We start from the raw sequence: 17,681 nt of genomic DNA on the forward strand, positions 1-17,681 counted from the left end.
CAGGTGAAGAGGCCAGGTGTCTGATCTCAGACCATCCCACAGGTGAAGAGGCCAGGTGTCTGGTCTCAGACCATCCCACAGGTGAAGAGGCCAGGTGTCTGATCTCAGACCATCCCACAGGTGAAGAGGCCAGGTGTCTGGTCTCAGACCATCCCACAGGTGAAGAGGCCAGGTGTCTGGTCTCAGACCATCCCACAGGTGAAGAGGCCAGGTGTCTGATCTCAGACCTTCCCACAGGTGAAGAGGCCAGATGTCTGGTCTCAGACCATCCCACAGAAGAAGAGGCCAGGTGTCTGATCTCGGACCATCCCACAGGTGAAGAGGCCAGGTGTCTGGTCTCAGACCATCCCACAGGTGAAGAGACCAGGTATCTGGTCTCAGACCATCCCACAGGTGAAGAGGCCAGGTGTCTGATCTCAGACCATCCCACAGGTAAAGAGGCCAGATGTCTGGTCTCAGACCATCCCACAGGTGAAGAGGCCAGGTGTCTGATCTCAGACCATCCCACAGCTGAAGAGGCCAGGTGTCTGGTCTCAGACCATCCCACAGGTGAAGAGGCCAGGTGTCTGGTCTCAGACCATCCCACAGGTGAAGACGCCAGGTGTCTGATCTCAGACCATCCCACAGGTGAAGAGGCCAGGTGTCTGGTCTCAGACCATCCCACAGGTGAAGAGGCCAGATGTCTGGTCTCAGACCATCCCACAGAAGAAGAGGCCAGGTGTCTGATCTCGGACCATCCCACAGGTGAAGAGGCCAGGTGTCTGGTCTCAGACCATCCCACAGGTGAAGAGACCAGGTGTCTGGTCTCAGACCATCCCACAGGTGAAGAGGCCAGGTGTCTGATCTCAGACCATCCCAAAGGTGAAGAGGCCAGATGTCTGGTCTCAGACCATCCCACAGGTGAAGAGGCCAGGTGTCTGATCTCAGACCATCCCACAGGTGAAGAGGCCAGGTGTCTGGTCTCAGACCATCCCACAGGTGAAGAGGCCAGGTGTCTGGTCTCAGACCATCCCACAGGTGAAGAGGCCAGGTGTCTGATCTCAGACCATCCCACAGGTGAAGAGGCCAGGTGTCTGGTCTCAGACCATCCCACAGGTGAAGAGGCCAGGTGTCTGGTCTCAGACCATCCCACAGGTGAAGAGGCCAGGTGTCTGGATTCAGAACATCCCACAGGTGAAGAGGCTGGGTGTCTGGTCTCAGACCATCCCACAGGTGAAGAGGCCAGGTGTCTGGTCTCAGATCATCCCACAGGTGAAGAGGCCAGGTATCTCGTCTCAGACTATCACACAGGTGAAGAGGCCAGGTGTCTGATCTCAGACCATCCCACAGGTGAAGGAGCCAGGTATCTTGTCTCAGACTATCCCACAGGTGAAGAGGCCAGATGTCTGGTCTCAGACCATCCCACAGGTGAAGAGGCCAGGTGTCTGATCTCAGACCATCCCACAGGTGAAGAGGCCAGATGTCTGGTCTCAGACCATCCCACAGGTGGAGAGGCCAGGTGTCTGATCTCAGACCATCCCACAGGTGAAGGAGCCAGGTATCTGGTCTCAGACTATCCCACAGGTGAAGAGGCCAGGTGTCTGGTCTCAGACCATCCCACAGGTGAAGAGGCCAGGTGTCTGGTCTCAGACCATCCCAAAGGTGAAGAGGCCAGGTGTCTGGTTTCAGACCATCCCACAGGTGAAGAGGCCAGGTGTCTGGTTTCAGACCATCCCACAGGTGAAGAGGCTGGGTTTCTGGTCCCAGACCATCCCACAGGTGAAGAGGCCAGGTGTCTGATCTCAGACCATCCCACAGGTGAAGAGGCCAGGTGTCTGGTCTCAGACCATCCCACAGGTGAAGAGGCCAGGTGTCTGGTCTCAGACCATCCCACAGGTGAAGAGGCCAGATGTCTGGTCTCAGACCATCCCACAGAAGAAAAGGCCAGGTGTCTGGTCTCAGACCATCCCACAGGTGAAGAGGCCAGGTGTCTGGTCTCAGACCATCCCACAGGTGAAGAGGCCAGGTGTCTGATCTCAGACCATCCCACAGGTGAAGAGGCCAGGTGTCTGGTCTCAGACCATCCCACAGGTGAAGAGGCCAGATGTCTGGTCTCAGACCATCCCACCGAAGAAGAGGACAGGTGTCTGATCTCGGACCATCCCACAGGTGAAGAGGCCAGGTGTCTGGTCTCAGACCATCCCACAGGTGAAGAGGCCAGGTGTCTGGTCTCAGACCATCCCACAGGTGGAGAGGCCAGGTGTCTGGTCTCAGACCATCCCACAGGTGAAGAGGCCAGGTGTTTGGTCTCAGACCATCCCACAGGTGAAGAGGCCAGGTGTCTGGTCTCAGACCATCCCACAGGTGAAGAGGCCAGGTGTCTGGTCTCAGACCATCCCACAGGTGAAGAGGCCAGGTGTCTGATCTCAGACCATCCCACAGGTGAAGAGGCCAGGTGTCTGGTCTCAGACCATCCCACAGGTGAAGAGGCCAGGTGTCTGGTCTCAGACCATCCCACAGGTGAAGAGGCCAGGTGTCTGGATTCAGAACATCCCACAGGTGAAGAGGCTGGGTGTCTGGTCTCAGACCATCCCACAGGTGAAGAGGCCAGGTGTCTGGTCTCAGATCATCCCACAGGTGAAGAGGCCAGGTGTCTGATCTCAGACCATCCCACAGGTGAAGAGGCCAGGTGTCTGGTCTCAGACAATCCCACAGGTGAAGAGGCCAGGTGTCTGGTCTCAGACCATCCCACAGGTGGAGAAGCCAGGTGTCTGGTCTCAGACCATCCCACAGGTGAAGAGGCCAGGTGTCTGGTCTCAGACCATCCCACAGGTGAAGAGGCCGGGTGTCTGGTCTCAGACCATCCCACAGGTGAAGAGGCCAGGTGTCTGGTCTCAGACCATCCCACAGGTGAAGAGGCCAGGTGTCTGATCTCAGACCATCCCACAGGTGAAGAGGCCAGGTGTCTGGTCTCAGTCCATCCCACAGGTGAAGAGGCCAGATGTCTGGTCTCAGACCATCCCACAGAAGAAGAGGCCAGGTGTCTGATCTCGGACCATCCCACAGGTGAAGAGGCCAGGTGTCTGGTCTCAGACCATCCCACAGGTGAAGAGACCAGGTGTCTGGTCTCAGACCATCCCACAGGTGAAGAGGCCAGGTGTCTGATCTCAGACCATCCCACAGGTAAAGAGGCCAGATGTCTGGTCTCAGACCATCCCACAGGTGAAGAGGCCAGGTGTCTGATCTCAGACCATCCCACAGCTGAAGAGGCCAGGTGTCTGGTCTCAGACCATCCCACAGGTGAAGAGGCCAGGTGTCTGGTCTCAGACCATCCCACAGGTGGAGAGGCCAGGTGTCTGGTCTCAGACCATCCCACAGGTGAAGAGGCCAGGTGTCTGATCTCAGACCATCCCACAGGTGAAGAGGCCAGGTGTCTGGTCTCAGACCATCCCACAGGTGAAGAGGCCAGGTGTCTGGTCTCAGACCATCCCACAGGTGAAGAGGCCAGGTGTCTGGATTCAGAACATCCCACAGGTGAAGAGGCTGGGTGTCTGGTCTCAGACCATCCCACAGGTGAAGAGGCCAGGTGTCTGGTCTCAGATCATCCCACAGGTGAAGAGGCCAGGTGTCTGATCTCAGACCATCCCACAGGTGAAGAGGCCAGATGTCTGGTCTCAGACCATCCCACAGGTGAAGAGGCCAGGTGTCTGATCTCAGACCATCCCACAGGTGAAGAGGCCAGGTGTCTGGTCTCAGACCATCCCACAGGTGAAGAGGCCAGGTGTCTGATCTCAGACCATCCCACAGGTGAAGAGGCCAGGTGTCTGGTCTCAGACCATCCCACAGGTGAAGAGGCCAGGTGTCTGGTCTCAGACCATCCCACAGGTGAAGAGGCCAGGTGTCTGATCTCAGACCTTCCCACAGGTGAAGAGGCCAGATGTCTGGTCTCAGACCATCCCACAGAAGAAGAGGCCAGGTGTCTGATCTCGGACCATCCCACAGGTGAAGAGGCCAGGTGTCTGGTCTCAGACCATCCCACAGGTGAAGAGACCAGGTGTCTGGTCTCAGACCATCCCACAGGTGAAGAGGCCAGGTGTCTGATCTCAGACCATCCCACAGGTAAAGAGGCCAGATGTCTGGTCTCAGACCATCCCACAGGTGAAGAGGCCAGGTGTCTGATCTCAGACCATCCCACAGCTGAAGAGGCCAGGTGTCTGGTCTCAGACCATCCCACAGGTGAAGAGGCCAGGTGTCTGGTCTCAGACCATCCCACAGGTGAAGACGCCAGGTGTCTGATCTCAGACCATCCCACAGGTGAAGAGGCCAGGTGTCTGGTCTCAGACCATCCCACAGGTGAAGAGGCCAGATGTCTGGTCTCAGACCATCCCACAGAAGAAGAGGCCAGGTGTCTGATCTCGGACCATCCCACAGGTGAAGAGGCCAGGTGTCTGGTCTCAGACCATCCCACAGGTGAAGAGACCAGGTGTCTGGTCTCAGACCATCCCACAGGTGAAGAGGCCAGGTGTCTGATCTCAGACCATCCCACAGGTGAAGAGGCCAGATGTCTGGTCTCAGACCATCCCACAGGTGAAGAGGCCAGGTGTCTGATCTCAGACCATCCCACAGGTGAAGAGGCCAGGTGTCTGGTCTCAGACCATCCCACAGGTGAAGAGGCCAGGTGTCTGGTCTCAGACCATCCCACAGGTGAAGAGGCCAGGTGTCTGATCTCAGACCATCCCACAGGTGAAGAGGCCAGGTGTCTGGTCTCAGACCATCCCACAGGTGAAGAGGCCAGGTGTCTGGTCTCAGACCATCCCACAGGTGAAGAGGCCAGGTGTCTGGATTCAGAACATCCCACAGGTGAAGAGGCTGGGTGTCTGGTCTCAGACCATCCAACAGGTGAAGAGGCCAGGTGTCTGGTCTCAGATCATCCCACAGGTGAAGAGGCCAGGTGTCTGATCTCAGACCATCCCACAGGTGAAGAGGCCAGATGTCTGGTCTCAGACCATCCCACAGGTGAAGAGGCCAGGTGTCTGATCTCAGACCATCCCACAGGTGAAGAGGCCAGGTGTCTGGTCTCAGACCATCCCACAGGTGAAGAGGCCAGGTGTCTGATCTCAGACCATCCCACAGGTGAAGAGGCCAGGTGTCTGGTCTCAGACCATCCCACAGGTGAAGAGGCCAGGTGTCTGGTCTCAGACCATCCCACAGGTGAAGAGGCCAGGTGTCTGATCTCAGACCTTCCCACAGGTGAAGAGGCCAGATGTCTGGTCTCAGACCATCCCACAGGTGAAGAGGCCAGGTGTCTGATCTCAGACCATCCCACAGGTGAAGAGGCCAGGTGTCTGGTCTCAGACCATCCCACAGGTGAAGAGGCCAGGTGTCTGGTCTCAGACCATCCCACAGGTGAAGAGGCCAGGTGTCTGGTCTCAGACCATCCCACAGGTGAAGAGGCCAGGTATCTCGTCTCAGACTATCACACAGGTGAAGAGGCCAGGTGTCTGATCTCAGACCATCCCACAGGTGAAGAGGCCAGGTGTCTGGTCTCAGACCATCCCACAGGTGAAGAGGCCAGGTGTCTGGTCTCAGACCATCCCACAGGTGAAGAGGCCAGGTGTCTGATCTCAGACCATCCCACAGGTGAAGAGGCCAGATGTCTGGTCTCAGACCATCCCACAGGTGAAGAGGCCAGGTGTCTGATCTCAGACCATCCCACAGGTGAAGAGGCCAGGTGTCTGGTCTCAGACCATCCCACAGGTGAAGAGGCCAGGTGTCTGGTCTCAGACCATCCCACAGGTGAAGAGGCCAGGTGTCTTGTCTCAGACCATCCCACAGGTGAAGAGGCCAGGTGTCTGGTCTCAGACCATCCCACAGGTGAAGAGGCCAGGTGTCTGGTCTCAGACCATCCCACAGGTGAAGAGGCCAGGTGTCTGGTCTCAGACCATCCCACAGGTGAAGAGGCCAGGTGTCTGGTCTCAGACCATCCCACAGGTGAAGAGGCCAGGTGTCTGATCTCAGACCATCCCACAGGTGAAGAGGCCAGGTGTCTGGTCTCAGACCATCCCACAGGTGAAGAGGCCAGGTGTCTGGTCTCAGACCATCCCACAGGTGAAGAGGCCAGGTGTCTGGATTCAGAACATCCCACAGGTGAAGAGGCTGGGTGTCTGGTCTCAGACCATCCCACAGGTGAAGAGGCCAGGTGTCTGGTCTCAGATCATCCCACAGGTGAAGAGGCCAGGTGTCTGATCTCAGACCATCCCACAGGTGAAGAGGCCAGATGTCTGGTCTCAGACCATCCCACAGGTGAAGAGGCCAGGTGTCTGATCTCAGACCATCCCACAGGTGAAGAGGCCAGGTGTCTGGTCTCAGACCATCCCACAGGTGAAGAGGCCAGGTGTCTGATCTCAGACCATCCCACAGGTGAAGAGGCCAGGTGTCTGGTCTCAGACCATCCCACAGGTGAAGAGGCCAGGTGTCTGGTCTCAGACCATCCCACAGGTGAAGAGGCCAGGTGTCTGATCTCAGACCTTCCCACAGGTGAAGAGGCCAGATGTCTGGTCTCAGACCATCCCACAGAAGAAGAGGCCAGGTGTCTGATCTCGGACCATCCCACAGGTGAAGAGGCCAGGTGTCTGGTCTCAGACCATCCCACAGGTGAAGAGACCAGGTGTCTGGTCTCAGACCATCCCACAGGTGAAGAGGCCAGGTGTCTGATCTCAGACCATCCCACAGGTGAAGAGGCCAGATGTCTGGTCTCAGACCATCCCACAGGTGAAGAGGCCAGGTGTCTGATCTCAGACCATCCCACAGGTGAAGAGGCCAGGTGTCTGGTCTCAGACCATCCCACAGGTGAAGAGGCCAGGTGTCTGGTCTCAGACCATCCCACAGGTGAAGAGGCCAGGTGTCTGATCTCAGACCATCCCACAGGTGAAGAGGCCAGGTGTCTGGTCTCAGACCATCCCACAGGTGAAGAGGCCAGGTGTCTGGTCTCAGACCATCCCACAGGTGAAGAGGCCAGGTGTCTGGATTCAGAACATCCCACAGGTGAAGAGGCTGGGTGTCTGGTCTCAGACCATCCAACAGGTGAAGAGGCCAGGTGTCTGGTCTCAGATCATCCCACAGGTGAAGAGGCCAGGTGTCTGATCTCAGACCATCCCACAGGTGAAGAGGCCAGATGTCTGGTCTCAGACCATCCCACAGGTGAAGAGGCCAGGTGTCTGATCTCAGACCATCCCACAGGTGAAGAGGCCAGGTGTCTGATCTCAGACCATCCCACAGGTGGAGAGGCCAGGTGTCTGGTCTCAGACCATCCCACAGGTGAAGAGGCCAGGTATCTCGTCTCAGACTATCACACAGGTGAAGAGGCCAGGTGTCTGATCTCAGACCATCCCACAGGTGAAGAGGCCAGGTGTCTGGTCTCAGACCATCCCACAGGTGAAGAGGCCAGGTGTCTGGTCTCAGACCATCCCACAGGTGAAGAGGCCAGGTGTCTGATCTCAGACCATCCCACAGGTGAAGAGGCCAGATGTCTGGTCTCAGACCATCCCACAGGTGAAGAGGCCAGGTGTCTGATCTCAGACCATCCCACAGGTGAAGAGGCCAGGTGTCTGGTCTCAGACCATCCCACAGGTGAAGAGGCCAGGTGTCTGGTCTCAGACCATCCCACAGGTGAAGAGGCCAGGTGTCTTGTCTCAGACCATCCCACAGGTGAAGAGGCCAGGTGTCTGGTCTCAGACCATCCCACAGGTGAAGAGGCCAGGTGTCTGGTCTCAGACCATCCCACAGGTGAAGAGGCCAGGTGTCTGATCTCAGACCATCCCACAGGTGAAGGAGCCAGGTATCTGGTCTCAGACCATCCCACAGGTGAAGAGGCCAGGTGTCTGGTCTCAGACCATCCCACAGGTGAAGAGGCCAGGTGTCTGGTCTCAGACCATCCCACAGGTGAAGAGGCCAGGTGTCTGATCTCAGACCATCCCACAGGTGAAGAAGCCAGGTGTCTTGTCTCAGACCATCCCACAGGTGAAGAGGCCAGGTGTCTGGTCTCAGACCATCCCACAGGTGAAGAGGCCAGGTATCTCGTCTCAGACTATCACACAGGTGAAGAGGCCAGGTGTCTGATCTCAGACCATCCCACAGGTGAAGAGGCCAGGTGTCTGGACTCAGACCATCCCACAGGTGAAGAGGCCAGGTGTCTGGTCTCAGACCATCCCACAGGTGAAGAGGCCAGGTGTCTGATCTCAGACCATCCCACAGGTGAAGAGGCCAGATGTCTGGTCTCAGACCATCCCACAGGTGAAGAGGCCAGGTGTCTGATCTCAGACCATCCCACAGGTGAAGAGGCCAGGTGTCTGGTCTCAGACCATCCCACAGGTGAAGAGGCCAGGTGTCTGGTCTCAGACCATCCCACAGGTGAAGAGGCCAGGTGTCTTGTCTCAGACCATCCCACAGGTGAAGAGGCCAGGTGTCTGGTCTCAGACCATCCCACAGGTGAAGAGGCCAGGTGTCTGGTCTCAGACCATCCCACAGGTGAAGAGGCCAGGTGTCTGATCTCAGACCATCCCACAGGTGAAGGAGCCAGGTATCTGGTCTCAGACCATCCCACAGGTGAAGAGGCCAGGTGTCTGGTCTCAGACCATCCCACAGGTGAAGAGGCCAGGTGTCTGGTCTCAGACCATCCCACAGGTGAAGAGGCCAGGTGTCTGATCTCAGACCATCCCACAGGTGAAGAAGCCAGGTGTCTTGTCTCAGACCATCCCACAGGTGAAGAGGCCAGGTGTCTGGTCTCAGACCATCCCATAGGTGAAGAGGCCAGGTGTCTGGTCCCAGACCATCCCACAGGTGAAGAGGCCAGCTGTCTGGTCTCAGACCATCCCACAGGTGAAGAGGCCAGGTGTCTGTTCTCAGACCATCCCACAGGTGAAGAGGCCAGGTGTCTGGTCTCAGATCATCCCACAGGTGAAGAGGCCAGGTATCTCGTCTCAGACTATCACACAGGTGAAGAGGCCAGGTGTCTGATCTCAGACCATCCCACAGGTGAAGGAGCCAGGTATCTGGTCTCAGACTATCCCACAGGTGAAGAGGCCAGGTGTCTGGTCTCAGACCATCCCACAGGTGAAGAGGCCAGGTGTCTGGTCTCAGACTAGCCCACAGGTGAAGAGGCCAGGTGTCTGGTCTCAGACCATCCCACAGGTGAAGAGGCCAGGTGTTTGGTCTCAGACCATCCCACAGGTGAAGAGGCCAGGTGTCTGGTCTCAAAACTATCCCACAGGTGAAGAGGCCAGGTGTCTGATCTCAGACCATCCCAAAGGTAGAGAGGCCAGGTGTCTGATCTCAGACCATCCCACAGGTGAAGAGGCCAGGTGTCTGGTCTCAGACCATCCCACAGGTGGAGAGGCCAGGTGTCTGGTCTCAGACCATCCCACAGGTGAAGAGGCCAGGTGTCTGATCTCAGACCATCCCACAGGTGAAGAGGCCAGGTGTCTGGTCTCAGACTAGCCCACAGGTGAAGAGGCCAGGTGTCTGGTCTCAGACCATCCCACAGGTGAAGAGGCCAGGTGTTTGGTCTCAGACCATCCCACAGGTGGAGAGGCCAGGTGTCTGGTCTCAGACTATCCCACAGGTGAAGAGGCCAGGTGTCTGATCTCAGACCATCCCAAAGGTAGAGAGGCCAGGTGTCTGGTCTCAGACCATCCCACAGGTGAAGAGGCCAGGTATCTCGTCTCAGACTATCACACAGGTGAAGAGGCCAGGTGTCTGATCTCAGACCATCCCACAGGTGAAGGAGCCAGGTATCTTGTCTCAGACTATCCCACAGGTAAAGAGGCCAGATGTCTGGTCTCAGACCATCCCACAGGTGAAGAGGCCAGGTGTCTGATCTCAGACCATCCCACAGGTGAAGAGGCCAGGTGTCTGGTCTCAGACTATCCCACAGGTGAAGAGGCCAGGTGTCTGATCTCAGACCATCCCACAGGTGGAGAGGCCAGGTGTCTGGTCTCAGACCATCCCACAGGTGGAGAGGCCAGGTGTCTGGACTCAGACCATCCCACAGGTGGAGAGGCCAGGTGTCTGGTCTCAGACCATCCCACAGGTGGAGAGGCCAGGTGTCTGATCTCAGACCATCCCACAGGTGAAGGAGCCAGGTATCTGGTCTCAGACTATCCCACAGGTGAAGAGGCCAGGTGTCTGGTCTCAGACCATCCCACAGGTGAAGAGGCCAGGTGTCTGGTCTCAGACCATCCCAAAGGTGAAGAGGCCGGGTGTCTGGTTTCAGACCATCCCACAGGTGAAGAGGCCAGGTGTCTGGATTCAGACCATCCCACAGGTGAAGAGGCTGGGTGTCTGGTCCCAGACCATCCCACAGGTGAAGAGGCCAGGTGTCTGATCCCAGACCATCCCACAGGTGAAGAGGCCAGGTGTCTGGGCTCAGACCATCCCACAGGTGGAGAGGCCAGGTGTCTGGTCTCAGACCATCCCACAGGTGAAGAGGCCAGGTGTCTGATCTCAGACCATCCCACAGGTGAAGAGGCCAGGTGTCTGATCTCAGACCATCCCACAGGTGGAGAGGCCAGGTGTCTGATCTCAGACCATCCCACAGGTGAAGAGACCAGGTATCTGGTCTCAGACTATCCCACAGGTGAAGAGGCCAGGTGTCTTGCCTCAGACCATCCCACAGGTGAAGAGGCCGGGTGTCTGGTCTCAGACCATCCCACAGGTGAAGAGGCCAGGTTTCTGGAATCAGACTATCCCACAGGTGAAGAGGCCAGGTGTCTGGTCTTAGACCATCCCACAGGTGGAGAGGCCAGGTGTCTGGTCTCAGACCATCCCACAGGTGAAGAGGCCAGGTGTCTGGTCTCAGACCATCCCACAGGTGGAGAGGCCAGGTGTCTGGTCTCAGACCATCCCCCAGGTGAAGAGGCCAGGTGTCTGGTCTCAGACCATCCCACAGGTGGAGAGGCAAGGTGTCTGGTCTCAGACCATCCCACAGGTGAAGAGGCCAGGTGTCTGGTCTCAGACCATCCCACAGGTGAAGAGGCCAGGTGTCTGGTCTCAGACCATCCCACAGGGGAAGATGCCTGGTGTCTGGTCTCAGACCATCCCACAGGTGAAGAGGACAGGTGTCTGGTCTCAGACCATCCCACAGGTGGAGAGGCCCGGTGTCTGGTCTCAGACCATCCCACAGGTGAAGAGGCCAGGTGTCCGGTCTCAGACCATCCCACAGGTGGAGAGGCCAGGTGTCTGGTCTCAGACCATCCCACAGGTGAAGAGGCCAGGTGTCTGGTCTCAGACCATCCCACAGGTGAAGAGGCCAGGTGTCTGGTCTCAGACCATCCCACAGGTGAAGAGGCCAGGTGTCTGGATTCAGACCATCCCACAGGTGAAGAGGCCAGGTGTCTGGTCTCAGACCATCCCACAGGTGAAGAGGCCAGGTGTCTGGTCTCAGACCATCCCACAGGTGAAGAGGCCAGGTGTCTGTTCTCAGACCATCCCACAGGTGAAGAGGCTGGGTGTCTGGTCTCAGACCATCCCACAGGTGAAGAGGCCAAGTGTCTGGTCTCAGACCATCCCACAGGTGAAGAGGCCACGTGTCTGGTTTCAGACCATCCCACAGGTGAAGAATCCGGGTGTCTGGTCTCAGACCATCCCACAGGTGAAGAGGCCAGGTGTCTGGGCTCAGACCATCCCACAGGTGAAGAGGCCCGGTGTCTGATCTCAGACCATCCCACAGGTGGAGAGGCCAGGTGTCTGGTCTCAGACCATCCCTCAGGTGAAGAGGCCAGGTGTCTGGTCTCAGACCATCCCACAGTTGAATAGGCCAGGTGTCTGGTCTCAGACCATCCCACAGGTGAAGAGGCCAGGTGTCTGATCTCAGACCATCCCACAGGTGAAGAGGCCAGGTGTCTTGTCTCAGACCATCCCACAGGTGAAGAGGCCAGGTGTCTGGTCTCAGACCATCCCACAGGTGAAGAGGCCAGTTGTCTGGTCCCAGACCATCCCACAGGTGAAGAGGCCAGCTGTCTGGTCTCAGACCATCCCACAGGTGAAGAGGCCAGGTGTCTGTTCTCAGACCATCCCACAGGTGAAGAGGCCAGGTGTCTGGTCTCAGACCATCCAACAGGTGAAGAATCCAGGTGTCTGGTCTCAGACCGTCCCACAGGTGAAGAGGCCCGGTGTCTGATCTCAGACCATCCCACAGGTGGAGAGGCCAGGTGTCTGGTCTCAGACCGTCCCTCAGGTGAAGAGGCCAGGTGTCTGGTCCCAGACCATCCCACAGGTGAAGAGGCCAGCTGTCTGGTCTCAGACCATCCCACAGGTGAAGAGGCCAGGTGTCTGTTCTCAGACCATCCCACAGGTGAAGAGGCCAGGTGTCTGGTCTCAGACCATCCAACAGGTGAAGAATCCGGGTGTCTGTTCTCAGACCATCCCACAGGTGAAGAGGCCCGGTGTCTGATCTCAGACCATCCCACAGGTGGAGAGGCCAGGTGTCTGGTCTCAGACCGTCCCTCAGGTGAAGAGGCCAGGTGTCTGGTCTCAGACCATCCCACAGTTGAAGAGGCCAGGTGTCTGGTCTCAGACCATCCCACAGGTGAAGAGGCCAGGTGTCTGATCTCAGACCATCCCACAGGTGAAGAGGCCAGGTGTCTTGTCTCAGACCATCCCACAGGTGAAGAGGCCAGGTGTCTGGTCTCAGACCATCCCACAGGTGAAGAGGCCAGGTGTCTGGTCCCAGACCATCCCACAGGTGAAGAGGCCAGCTGTCTGGTCTCAGACCATCCCACAGGTGAAGAGGCCAGGTGTCTGTTCTCAGACCATCCCACAGGTGAAGAGGCCAGGTGTCTGGTCTCAGACCATCCCACAGGTGAAGAGGCCAGGTATCTCGTCTCAGACTATCACACAGGTGAAGAGGCCAGGTGTCTGATCTCAGACCATCCCACAGGTGAAGAGGCCAGGTGTCTGATCTCAGACCATCCCACAGGTGAAGGAGCCAGGTATCTGGTCTCAGACCATCCCACAGGTGAAGAGGCCAGGTGTCTGGTCTCAGACCATCCCACAGGTGAAGAGGCCAGGTGTCTGGTCTCAGACCATCCCACAGGTGAAGAGGCCAGGTGTCTGATCTCAGACCATCCCACAGGTGAAGGAGCCAGGTATCTGGTCTCAGACTATCCCACAGGTGAAGAGGCCAGGTGTCTGGTCTCAGACCATCCCACAGGTGAAGAGGCCAGGTGTCTGGTCTCAGACCATCCCACAGGTGAAGAGGCCAGGTGTCTGGTTTCAGACCATCCCACAGGTGAAGAGGCCAGTTGTCTGGTTTCAGACCATCCCACAGGTGAACAGGCTGGGTGTCTGGTCTCAGACCATCCCACAGGTGAAGAGGCCAGGTGTCTGATCTCAGACCATCCCACAGGTGAAGAGGCCAGGTGTCTGGTCTCAGACCATCCCACAGGTGGAGAGGCCAGGTGTCTGGTCTCAGACCATCCCACAGGTGAAGAGGCCAGGTGTCTGATCTCAGACCATCCCACAGGTGAAGAGGCCAGGTGTCTGGTCTCAGACTAGCCCACAGGTGAAGAGGCCAGGTGTCTGGTCTCAGACCATCCCACAGGTGAAGAGGCCAGGTGTTTGGTCTCAGACCATCCCACAGGTGAAGAGGCCAGGTGTCTGGTCTCAGACTATCCCACAGGTGAAGAGGCCAGGTGTCTGATCTCAGACCATCCCAATGGTAGAGAGGCCAGGTGTCTGGTCTCAGACCATCCCACAGGTGAAGAGGCCAGGTATCTCGTCTCAGACTATCACACAGGTGAAGAGGCCAGGTGTCTGATCTCAGACCATCCCACAGGTGAAGGAGCCAGGTATCTTGTCTCAGACTATCCCACAGGTGAAGAGGCCAGATGTCTGGTCTCAGACCATCCCACAGGTGAAGAGGCCAGGTGTCTGATCTCAGACCATCCCACAGGTGAAGAGGCCAGGTGTCTGGTCTCAGACTATCCCACAGGTGAAGAGGCCAGGTGTCTGATCTCAGACCATCCCACAGGTGGAGAGGCCAGGTGTCTGGTCTCAGACCATCCCACAGGTGGAGAGGCCAGGTGTCTGGACTCAGACCATCCCACAGGTGGAGAGGCCAGGTGTCTGGTCTCAGACCATCCCACAGGTGAAGAGGCCAGGTGTTTGGTCTCAGACCATCCCACAGGTGAAGAGGCCAGGTGTCTGGTCTCAGACTATCCCACAGGTGAAGAGGCCAGGTGTCTGATCTCAGAACATCCCAAAGGTAGAGAGGCCAGGTGTCTGGTCTCAGACCATCCCACAGGTGAAGAGGCCAGGTATCTCGTCTCAGACTATCACACAGGTGAAGAGGCCAGGTGTCTGATCTCAGACCATCCCACAGGTGAAGGAGCCAGGTATCTTGTCTCAGACTATCCCACAGGTGAAGAGGCCAGCTGTCTGGTCTCAGACCATCCCACAGGTGAAGAGGCCAGGTGTCTGATCTCAGACCATCCCACAGGTGAAGAGGCCAGATGTCTGGTCTCAGACTATCCCACAGGTGGAGAGGCCAGGTGTCTGGTCTCAGACCATCCCACAGGTGGAGAGGCCAGGTGTCTGATCTCAGACCATCCCACAGGTGAAGGAGCCAGGTATCTGGTCTCAGACTATCCCACAGGTGAAGAGGCCAGGTGTCTGGTCTCAGACCATCCCACAGGTGAAGAGGCCAGGTGTCTGGTCTCAGACCATCCCAAAGGTGAAGAGGCCAGGTGTCTGGTTTCAGACCATCCCACAGGTGAAGAGGCCAGGTGTCTGGTTTCAGACCATCCCACAGGTGAAGAGGCTGGGTTTCTGGTCCCAGACCATCCCACAGGTGAAGAGGCCAGGTGTCTGATCTCAGACCATCCCACAGGTGAAGAGGCCAGGTGTCTGGTCTCAGACCATCCCACAGGTGGAGAGGCCAGGTGTCTGGTCTCAGACCATCCCACAGGTGAAGAGGCCAGGTGTCTGGTCTCAGACCATCCCACAGGTGAAGAGGCCAGGTGTCTGATCTCAGACCATCCCACAGGTGAAGGAGCCAGGTATCTGGTCTCAGACCATCCCACAGGTGAAGAGGCCAGGTGTCTGGTCTCAGACCATCCCACAGGTGAAGAGGCCAGGTGTCTGGTCTCAGACCATCCCACAGGTGAAGAGGCCAGGTGTCTGATCTCAGACCATCCCACAGGTGAAGAGGCCAGGTGTCTTGTCTCAGACCATCCCACAGGTGAAGAGGCCAGGTGTCTGGTCTCAGACCATCCCACAGGTGAAGAGGCCAGGTGTCTGGTCCCAGACCATCCCACAGGTGAAGAGGCCAGCTGTCTGGTCTCAGACCATCCCACAGGTGAAGAGGCCAGGTGTCTGTTCTCAGACCATCCCACAGGTGAAGAGGCCAGGTGTCTGGTCTCAGACCATCCCACAGGTGAAGAGGCCAGGTATCTCGTCTCAGACTATCACACAGGTGAAGAGGCCAGGTGTCTGGTCTCAGACCATCCCACAGGTGAAGGAGCCAGGTATCTGGTCTCAGACTATCCCACAGGTGAAGAGGCCAGGTGTCTGGTCTCAGACCATCCCACAGGTGAAGAGGCCAGGTGTCTGGTCTCAGACCATCCCACAGGTGAAGAGGCCAGGTGTCTGGTTTCAGACCATCCCACAGGTGAAGAGGCCAGTTGTCTGGTTTCAGACCATCCCACAGGTGAACAGGCTGGGTGTCTGGTCTCAGACCATCCCACAGGTGAAGAGGCCAGGTGTCTGATCTCAGACCATCCCACAGGTGAAGAGGCCAGGTGTCTGGTCTCAGACCATACCACAGGTGGAGAGGCCAGGTGTCTGGTCTCAGACCATCCCACAGGTGAAGAGGCCAGGTGTCTGATCTCAGACATTCCCACAGGTGAAGAGGCCAGGTGTCTGGTCTCAGACTAGCCCACAGGTGAAGAGGCCAGGTGTCTGGTCTCAGACCATCCCACAGGTGAAGAGGCCAGGTGTTTGGTCTCAGACCATCCCACAGGTGAAGAGGCCAGGTGTCTGGTCTCAGACTATCCCACAGGTGAAGAGGCCAGGTGTCTGATCTCAGACCACAGCAAAGGTAGAGAGGCCAGGTGTCTGGTCTCAGACCATCCCACAGGTGAAGAGGCCAGGTATCTCGTCTCAGACTATCACACAGGTGAAGAGGCCAGGTGTCTGATCTCAGACCATCCCACAGCTGAAGGAGCCAGGTATCTTGTCTCAGACTATCCCACAGGTGAAGAGGCCAGATGTCTGGTCTCAGACCATCCCACAGGTGAAGAGGCCAGGTGTCTGATCTCAGACCATCCCACAGGTGAAGAGGCCAGGTGTCTGGTCTCAGACTATCCCACAGGTGAAGAGGCCAGGTGTCTGATCTCAGACCATCCCACAGGTGGAGAGGCCAGGTGTCTGGTCTCAGACCATCCCACAGGTGGAGAGGCCAGGTGTCTGGACTCAGACCATCCCACAGGTGGAGAGGCCAGGTGTCTGGTCTCAGACCATCCCACAGGTGGAGAGGCCAGGTGTCTGGTCTCAGACCATCCCACAGGTGAAGAGGCCAGGTGTTTGGTCTCAGACCATCCCACAGGTGAAGATGCCAGGTGTCTGGTCTCAGACTATCCCACAGGTGAAGAGGCCAGGTGTCTGATCTCAGACCATCCCAAAGGTGAAGAGGCCAGGTATCTCGTCTCAGACTATCCCACAGGTGAAGAGGCCAGGTGTCTGATCTCAGACCATCCCACAGGTGGAGAGGCCAGGTGTCTGGTCTCAGACCATCCCACAGGTGGAGAGGCCAGGTGTCTGGACTCAGACCATCCCACAGGTGGAGAGGCCAGGTGTCTGGTCTCAGACCATCCCACAGGTGGAGAGGCCAGGTGTCTGGTCTCAGACCATCCCACAGGTGAAGAGGCCAGGTGTTTGGTCTCAGACCATCCCACAGGTGAAGAGGCCAGGTGTCTGGTCTCAGACTATCCCACAGGTGAAGAGGCCAGGTGTCTGATCTCAGAACATCCCAAAGGTAGAGAGGCCAGGTGTCTGGTCTCAGACCATCCCACAGGTGAAGAGGCCAGGTATCTCGTCTCAGACTATCACACAGGTGAAGAGGCCAGGTGTCTGATCTCAGACCATCCCACAGGTGAAGGAGCCAGGTATCTTGTCTCAGACTATCCCACAGGTGAAGAGGCCAGCTGTCTGGTCTCAGACCATCCCACAGGTGAAGAGGCCAGGTGTCTGATCTCAGACCATCCCACAGGTGAAGAGGCCAGATGTCTGGTCTCAGACTATCCCACAGGTGGAGAGGCCAGGTGTCTGGTCTCAGACCATCCCACAGGTGGAGAGGCCAGGTGTCTGATCTCAGACCATCCCACAGGTGAAGGAGCCAGGTATCTGGTCTCAGACTATCCCACAGGTGAAGAGGCCAGGTGTCTGGTCTCAGACCATCCCACAGGTGAAGAGGCCAGGTGTCTGGTCTCAGACCATCCCAAAGGTGAAGAGGCCAGGTGTCTGGTTTCAGACCATCCCACAGGTGAAGAGGCCAGGTGTCTGGTTTCAGACCATCCCACAGGTGAAGAGGCTGGGTTTCTGGTCCCAGACCATCCCACAGGTGAAGAGGCCAGGTGTCTGATCTCAGACCATCCCACAGGTGAAGAGGCCAGGTGTCTGGTCTCAGACCATCCCACAGGTGGAGAGGC

This window comes from Oncorhynchus mykiss, chromosome 16 (assembly GCF_057628025.1).
Source record: "Oncorhynchus mykiss isolate SJ-2025 chromosome 16, ASM5762802v1, whole genome shotgun sequence".
Lineage (NCBI taxonomy): Eukaryota > Metazoa > Chordata > Actinopteri > Salmoniformes > Salmonidae > Oncorhynchus > Oncorhynchus mykiss.